Raw genomic sequence first — 9058 nt, 5'->3', positions numbered from 1 at the left:
GAGCTGACAGTATGCTGCTGCCATGGTTCAGGATCTGATTCTAGAACAGCAGGGATGGGGGACACAGTAACCTTTTCAGCCATCCCAGTCTTAGCCTTCTTGTCAATCAAAGCCCTAAGAATACACTGAAAAAACAGATTTTCTGAGGGTGGGCACTCAGCAGTTTCTAAAAATCCAACTCTTTGAAAAAGTCTCATGTAGACACTCATCAGTTAGAGCCCTTAAATTTAGTGCACAGCCCTTAATCAGCAAAATCTTTATACAGTTCTACAGCCTGGGCACCTAAAGCTGTTTGATATTTAAAAGTGCTGATTATCCAGCAAGTCCCATTAATCTTAGTGGGAATACAGTTAGAGTCTGTGGCTCAAATTTAGGAACGTGTGCTCATGTATGCTCAGCCACAAGTATGTGAATAGTTAATTGATGACAGTATTAGCAACACTGCCCCCCCCCAAAAAAAAAAAAAAAAGAACAAAAAAATGCAACCCAACACTTTCATTTTTCTTTGACTTTCCAGTAAGAATTCCATGCTATCATTTGCTCTGGAATTGATATAGGCAAGACTGCATTAACCATTCCTCAGTGATTCAGTATAGCCAGGTATGTTTTGAGCAAAAGATATAGAAGAGAGGTATGTTAAATGGTGCTCCGATGTGTCTTCTGCACACTCCTATTCAAAGCACATAGCATATTAATGCACACTCTTAAAAAAAAAAAGAAAAAGAAAAAAAATAAAGGTTGCTGAGTGGAGCACTGATATTAATTAGTGACTTCTGTATTCCTTCTCTCACTATTCAGCTCTTTTTCTTTCTTACAGTTTCCCTTCAACACCAAATAGCCACAAAAAGAGTGGGAGTTACAGTTCTGATTGTCTTTAGCTATTGTAGGTGATAGGAAGATGCTACAAAGCTAATGCCTCAGGCATTTTGGGTTTTTTTCTGCACTGAACCTAATCCTACTCTTACAAGATTTTTTACAACAAAGTTGGTTTTCCTCCTTGGTGCTGATAAGTACTACTACCCTGAAATATTATAGAAATAGTTGGCTAGCCTTTCCCATCTGCAGTACAAATACTGTCTCCTCTCCCTATAATCAGTGACCAGTAGACTGTTTTTATTTAAAATGTCCTCATACTTGATTTTGGAGATATAATCTTCCCAACATACACACCTCAGCACATGGTGCATACTTCAGAAAAGTATAAGGACCTCTGAAGATTTCACATCTGCCTAAGAACCAGTATAAACTAAGTGGCTATCTCTCTGCAGTGGTGTTATGCTCTTCCCAGCATTGAAAGACATTAGAAATCCTCGGTGGTCACATTGACTTAGTATCTGGTACGGCTGTCCATCTCCAAAGAACACCTGTCTAATGAAGGAAAGTAAGCTTCCATTCCAGAAAGAAAACAGTAATCCCCACCTACTGCCTCTTCATTTAGCGATCAGAACAATCAGTCATGGTAAGACGACACATATGGTCTTCTCTTGATTCAGTCTGAGCTGCCCTCAGCCTTCATGTCTCACACTGCAGAAGAGTTTCGTAACACTAACAGTAAGAAGGAAGGGGAGCAGCTTTAGAGGTGAGCTGCTACATCACCAAAAACACAAGACTCCTGGGGACGGAAGGAGAGAAGGTAAGAGGAAATTTGAATCTAACCTAGGAGAATGCAGAGAATGCTCATTGGAATAGGAATGCAAATAATGTACAGCCAACATAGGCTACAAAAAATTAAAACAGCCTGAGGAAAAAAAAAAACAAAAAAAAATGAAAAACCATAGGTGTCTACCTTTCCTGCTGAGTGTCATAACCCCACACAATGTAGTACTCTCTTAATGGTCTGGTGATTCATGCATTCCTGGGCTGCATGCTGACCCAGATACATTTGAAAGAGTGAAGAGGGGTCTCAGCCAGAATATGCCATAATGAGATGTCATAATTGAGAGTACTTGCAGCTAGAGTTTACCTTCTATTAATTTGTGTTACAAGAAATTAACTCATCTCTTACTGTTCAGATCATTTTTACCCCCTTTTATTCTTATTGCTGTTTTTACCACTGTTTCAGGGTTCTCTCCGCAAGTAAGAAAGCTGTGGGTGCTGTCATGTGGGAAGGACTTAAATCCTGATCTACTTTCCTATGCTTAAGGTTGCTGTCATCATCTCCTCGTGACAGTCATAGAAGATTAAGTGGCTGTCTATGTTAACCTGAATTGCCATCATAATTCCCAGAACATATGTCTGCATGTATGGGTAAATAACTGTAGATACTCAACAACACCTGTGTGCCTATGGAGTTACGTGATTCCAAAAAGCAAGACTACCATTTTGGAGTTAGGGTTTATCTGGTTTGTTAAATCTTTATTTTGTTAAGGTTTAGGTTAACTTTATCTGGGAAGATGTTTTCTTCCTTAAAACTTGGACAAAAATACTATCACTTCCATGATGATACTAACAGGGCAAAGCAGAGCCTGCAGATGAACTGTCCCTTTAATAAAACAGAATCTCCTTCTTAAATACTTCAGTCTCAAGTAAAATTCTTAAAATAAACTTTTCTGAGTCTTTTGTATGTAAGACTGTTTGTTCTCTAGAATAAAGTAATGATTTCTGGGAGTGAGTTAGAAGAAGTGGGTGTTTTCTAAATAGAAAGGTGGATTTTTTTTTTTTTTTTTGAGCCTTTGCAATGAATTATGATACCCATTCTCAGCTGAAGCTTTTTAAATTCAGCCTTGCTGCTACATTCCTCACATTCAGTATCATTTTCTTGTTACTCACATACTTACTATTCATAAGACTAAAATATTCTACTATTTGATTTGTTTTGTTGTATTTGGTTTGGTTATGGCCTGCTGTTCTAAGCCAACTTTGCAATAGTTTACATTTGTTGTCATAGCAATCATTCAGGTTTTGCTTCCATATTTGCCAGTGCAGACTGCGTAACATTTGACTTCATATTCATCAGTTGCTGCTGTTTTATAAACATTAAGCCATTGATACCTTACTAAGTGAAAATTGTAAATGTCTGTCCTTTCCATTCATACAGTGCTAAATCATGTTCAGGTATCAAAATGTAAGTTCAGAAAAGATGTAGTTCCATTTATTTCATTCTGCTAGTTAATCCCATTAACATGGAAGGCTTAAAAGACTTTCATCTTTTGAAATCTTCTACAAAATTGTTCTAAAGCGGCTCTTCAATCCTGCATATATTAGATGTCCCCAGTCTTTTGGCTAACAGCTATAGTGCATGTTTTCTTTTTAAGACAGGCTGCAGGAATTTTCAAAAGATGGTAGTAAGATTCTGGTAATATTTTTGAGGAACATGTTTTTCCATATACCCTGTTCACTGAACTGGTATTCAATATGGCTTTACAATATTCTGAATGTATCTTTAGCACTTAAAAGCTGATGTCCAATGGCAGATGCCTATGTCACTGAAACCCCTATGAAGACTCTGGAAATGTGCCTGTGTAGACCTAACCACCCACACACACTTCATTTCACATTTATTTCTCACAGAATAAAAAAATCTTATCTTGTTTGTATGTCTTGAGCTAGGTTTATCTGTTGTCAAACTGAGCTGATGCTAGCGCCTCACAAAACAGGTTGTGAAATCACAGCTTCTCACTATAGGCATATTGATTCTCCTTTTCCTATTTGTGTTATCACCTGCTACAATGAATATTTTTAAATGACTGTATTGTTACAATTTTTCCAGGATAGTTTTGACAACAAATATTATTATTCTGAGATACACCTTTCTTTTCATGCCATCCTTTTTATATGCTTCATATTTTGTAATCTAACCACTTAACAGGTTTATTTTTCACAGTTTAAGGTTATGTTACACATAGAACATGCTTTTAAAACCCTATTAATTGTTGCTTAAAGAGTTGCTGGTTTGCATTTCCCATGTTCATGTCACTAGCTATGTCAACCTTATTCACCATAAGTGTCACTCATTATGAGTAAAAATCTTTCAGGCCTCAAGGCTCTGGCTGGGCTCAAACAGTTCAATAGCTGTTAAATAGTTACAACATGAAGAAAGGAAAAAAAATCTGTTAAACTACTACTGGAACTTAAGCTGTTATCTCACTAGAGCTAATTCAGGGATCTCTAACCCACTCCTGCACCCATGGATTACATGGGTATGCTCTGTCTCTCTGGGGTTTTTAGTGCTTCAGCTGTTACCGCTGAGGAAGTAGAGAAAAGCAAGAATTGCACCTAACTGGAAAGAAGAGTCTGAGGAAGGAAAGAGGAGTACAGAACAGGGACATAGGCACAGGTGGAGACGGACGGACAGAAAAGACCACAGGACCAAGAAATGCAGAAAAAAGGAGAGACAACCAGGACCGTGCAGTCACAGTAAAGGAGAAAGATGGAATATGGATCCAGTCAGGAAAGGAGACTGAGAGCTGATCAAGCAGGGAAATGTTTGGAAGTACAGTATAAAGGAAATTTGATAATCTTAGATCACTTCCACTACAAAGTTTATTGAATCAGTACATATTTTTCTCTTCTTTAATCACTGTTGATACGCAAGGCATGGGGACATGAAGGAGAAATTGTAAAGAGATCATACTTTTTGATTGCTTTGAAACTCCTTAGCATTTCATATCTTGGGAGACCTATCACTATAAAGAACAATAGAAGCTGACAGGGCAGCTTCAAATAGCTTTTGCCGCAGTCATGAGTTCTTGCTAATTCTTTAAATCTGATTTTATTTTTCTTACTGTAGATATCTATACAATAACAGCCACAGTGTTCATCATGGGCATGTGTAGGAGCTGGTTTAAGTGATATGACTAAGACCATAGAGAAAGAAGGGAGGCTAGAATTCTACATGTACCATGCACAGCATTAACCATAAAACTACCCTTTCTGCTCAAAAGCTCTTCTCTTTGTCTCACGTTGTATGTTGAAGTTTTTTCAACAAGTGAAGCATGGGAGCTTTGCAAACAAATTATTTTCCAATAACAAAGTCTGATTTCTTCCCTCAGAATTTTCCCTTGGCTGTCCAGGGCAGCTTCCTGTGGGTAGAAAAATTGGATGATGAATTTTAATTAATACTCAATTGAATAACTTTTACATCTATGAGTGTTCAAGCCTTCAAGTTTAACTTGCTTTACTATGATTTGTTATTTATAATGAAGCAAGAAAAGGGATACTGTTACATTGCTAACAGTGCTCAAATGGGGGCTCTCTATAGCCTATTTGTTAGGGCACTTTCCCTAACATGCCTTAGGAGTGTTGGTTCCTGATCCAGTTATTGTGTAGGATATGTGCACTGGAATCCAACATAAAATTGAACAGTGGAGATGGAATCCTAGGCCTGCCAACTTCAAGCTGACTGCCATGGCAAGAAGCTCTAGACTTACGCCTGCATTTGCTGTCTTTCAGACTTTCTTTGGACCAGAAAATATTGTCTTTCTGCTGAGTACTCAACTGGTGGGTGGGACCGAATCTCATCTCAATACCCAGCTGCCTAGTGATTAGAGTTGGAGATATGAGTTCATATCTACCCAGGCAGAAAAATAGATTTGAAATTAGCTGTCCCCTATCACAAGTGAAGTGCTCTATTACTGAATTATTGCGGAAAAGGAGTGGTATCAGTAACTTATCCCTTTCTTTCAGTCTTATTAGGAATATATTACGTCTCTGATCATATTCTGGGCCCTAAACTCTGCAGAGGCACACAGATATGAATCTCATATGGATTTAAATGTTCTCTGGAGCTGGGAGTTAGGTGACGATATCCTTAGCTCCCATTTTTCCCTACAGTTATTCTTTCTAACTTACCGTGATTTTTTTTGTGTCGACCTTTGTATATTCCATTCTTTAACATCAAGTTCTACCGAAATAAACCACAAAGCATCTAGCTGTCTGGACTGCATAGTATGAATTTCACTAAGTAGCTGTGGCATAAATTTCCCTTGTGAACGTATAGCCTAACAGCCTGTCTCCAGGCAGCAATCAGGACCCCACTGAGCTTGGCAAGGTACAGTCACTGATCCAGAGCATTCACAACATAAGCTCATGACAAGACAGAACAGATGGAGACAAAGGTAAATAGCAGTGTGGTGGGAAACAGAGTAACAATGAAGTTAGGTCCATCTGTTATTCCAATAGGCACAGAAAGTATACTTGTCCTCTGTTGTGTCCCATTGCACCACTTCATCTCTTTGGGTACAGCAGGCAGCTTGGTAGATAAATGGATAGGGCTACACTTTGACTGAGGGGGGTGTATTTATATGTCAACCCTACCTCCCACACAGACTTTGTTTCCTTCATCCCTCTCTTCCCCTCGGCTCTGAACACCATTCCAGTTCTCTTGGCAAGGTGGATGGGCACGGCGCCCTTTGTGGAGCAGCAGTTAGGTGCTGAGTGAGGAAATCCATGCATAAAGGGCTCAAAGCTTTTCTTTGAGGCAAAAGCTCTCCTAAAAAATAAAATGGTCCAGGAACTGTTCTCTGGTTCTGAGACCGACTGGCATGACAGAACTGGTGTCCAAATGGCTACTTTCTCTTATGCTCCAAAGTAAGCTGTCCACATCAAAACTACTTACTGGGGGTGGTCTTTGGTGCAAACTGTCCTTCAGCTGTTTCAAACATTGTGTGGGAACATGCTAGATGGTGCAGTCTAAAACGAGCCATAGATAATACAGTTAAGCTGTATCAGTGGTCTCAGGTCAGTGCTTGAGCCCTGCGCTTATTTAGTTTGCTAATATAGGAATAGTTTCACCAAATAGACCTACTTGACACTTTATGAAAGATGCAAAATGAAGGGAGATAAACTGCAGGCATGTGGGGAAAAGATTTAAATAGTTGGAGGGGTTTTGAAAGTTTATGACAAACTATCCCTTTCAGCTGTTTTATTCTGGTTTGGTTTGGTTTTTGTGTTTGGGATAGGGTGTCAGCTTTATCCAGGAAGAGGTGACCTTCCCATTCAGAAACCCTGAATGCTGAATCACTGTAAATAAAACAGCAACTTTCTTAGTAACGCACTAAATGGAAAGCTGTGAAAATCATTCAGGTTAGAGGCAGTTGTCGTTAAATTCCTGTGATTTTATTACACTGCAATACTGCAAAGGGACCATGATTATTTTAGTATTCTACTGCATCTCACATAGTCATCATCCTGTGCGTCATTCAGTCACAGTGTCATAAACTAGAAGCTTGATTCTTTGAAGTGCTCAGTGTAAGGTGCCAATCACCTTCAACCCCCCAATTCACTAGACTGCTTGCAATAACTCTCCCAAAGATACCAGCTCCTTCTCATTTTCTATACCTACAGAATAGTGAAAAAAAAGAAAAAAGAAAAAAGAATCAAACAACCAGACACTATAGTATTGCGCCTGCAGAAAGGAAAAAGATTTATGTATAAAGTACATATGCATTTGTTTGATTGGGGATGACTTTCCAGCACTGTGGAGGTGGGCAGCATCACGTAAGATAATACACCTGATCCTGCTTCCACTGGATTGGGACTTGACTGCCATTCAAATACTTATTTTCTGGTTTTGTTAAATTAATTTAACATAAGGCTGCTCGCTATAATCACAGGTGAAAAAGATTTATAAAACTAACACACTTGTAGCAAAAAGATTATTTCATTATTATAAAGACTTATGCTACCTCTCATTTTTAAATGTTAATTTTAACAGTCAAAGTGGAAGACCGACTTGGGTATATTTACATTTTTGTGCCTACATAAAAATAATTAGGCTGACATTTCATTATCATGGTTATTAGAATAACTGAGAAAATAAAGACTGCAATAAATATCTTGCTATGCTTTAAGAAATAGAGTGTACTAATAGAAGAGATAAAGTAGGAGCAAATATTAGTGTGTCATTAGAAAAAATGTCAATCATCTGATTTTATCTGAGAGCATACCTTTGATCAAAATATTATGTGAATTCACTCAAAATCCAATCTTCTTTTAATGATAAAGCAACATTTTGATCTTCACGTTGTTAAGCAGAATATAAGAGTTCATAGCTAAATGCCAAATTCACATGATGCTCAGTATTTTAACAAAATACTTGTGTTTACAAATTACAAATTTCATACTAAACTGAATTTTGTTATTGCCATTCACAGACTGTATATGCAAATAGTCTTCAGTTTGTTTTTTTTAAAAAAAAACAACAGTGTTATGGTTTATAAACATAAAAGCTATATTTAAGGTATTAATGGACATATGACATTTTCCATTGAATCAGTCTATTAAAAACTAACAATTCTTTCAGGTCTAAGTGAAAGTATGCAAGTAAGCTGTCTAATCACATAATTCATAAGCAGGGAAACTCCATTTGATTTGAATTTTTGTGTAAAACTGCATAACATGCATATAAAACCATATTATGTGGTCCATTTCTGGATCATGTATTTAGTGATAAATATACTTACAATATGTTACATGTAATTCTGTGTTGCAAAGACTATTAACTGGAGTCACCCATGGACTCTTTTCCCCCCTCAAAAAATTCCAAAGCTAACTGGAGAAAAGAGAGAGCAATTAAATTAAATCAACACCTCTGGCAACAAAATAATTCTTAAGGAAGCAAACGTGCCCCTTTTCAGACACAAGTGCACTTACCTTGGCAGACGCTATTAGGATTTGGAGATGAGGTCTAGCCTGACACTCATTCCAGTGCTCTAAGACAGGTTCTTGCTAATCTACTCCATATTCATAGATAAAATAATAATAATAATAATAATAATAATAATAATAATAATAATAATGTGAAAAAGAATTCCTGAGAGCTGTGGGAAACATGAAATTCTGTCTCTATTAACTATTGGTTATTTTGGTGATGATAACTATGCAGTAAACCCTTCATTTTCTAAAGGAACTGACATTTCCTGATGTACATAAAGAGGCCAGCTGTTCCTTTTTGGGGGGTAAAATATAATATACAGTTAAATCTACTCAAATTGCTATAAAAATCCCAAAAGTAAAGTTGAAAGTCCTTCATTGAGGAACCTGAACTATAAATTCCTAAGTAATTAGAAAGAAAATAATTTTCAGTATAAAGTAATGCATTCAAATATTTAAGAATGCT

The sequence above is a fragment of the Ciconia boyciana genome, chromosome 1, assembly GCF_034638445.1.
Source record: "Ciconia boyciana chromosome 1, ASM3463844v1, whole genome shotgun sequence".
NCBI classification, from domain to species: Eukaryota; Metazoa; Chordata; class Aves; order Ciconiiformes; family Ciconiidae; genus Ciconia; species Ciconia boyciana.
Note: the sequence above shows the minus strand (reverse complement) of the source record.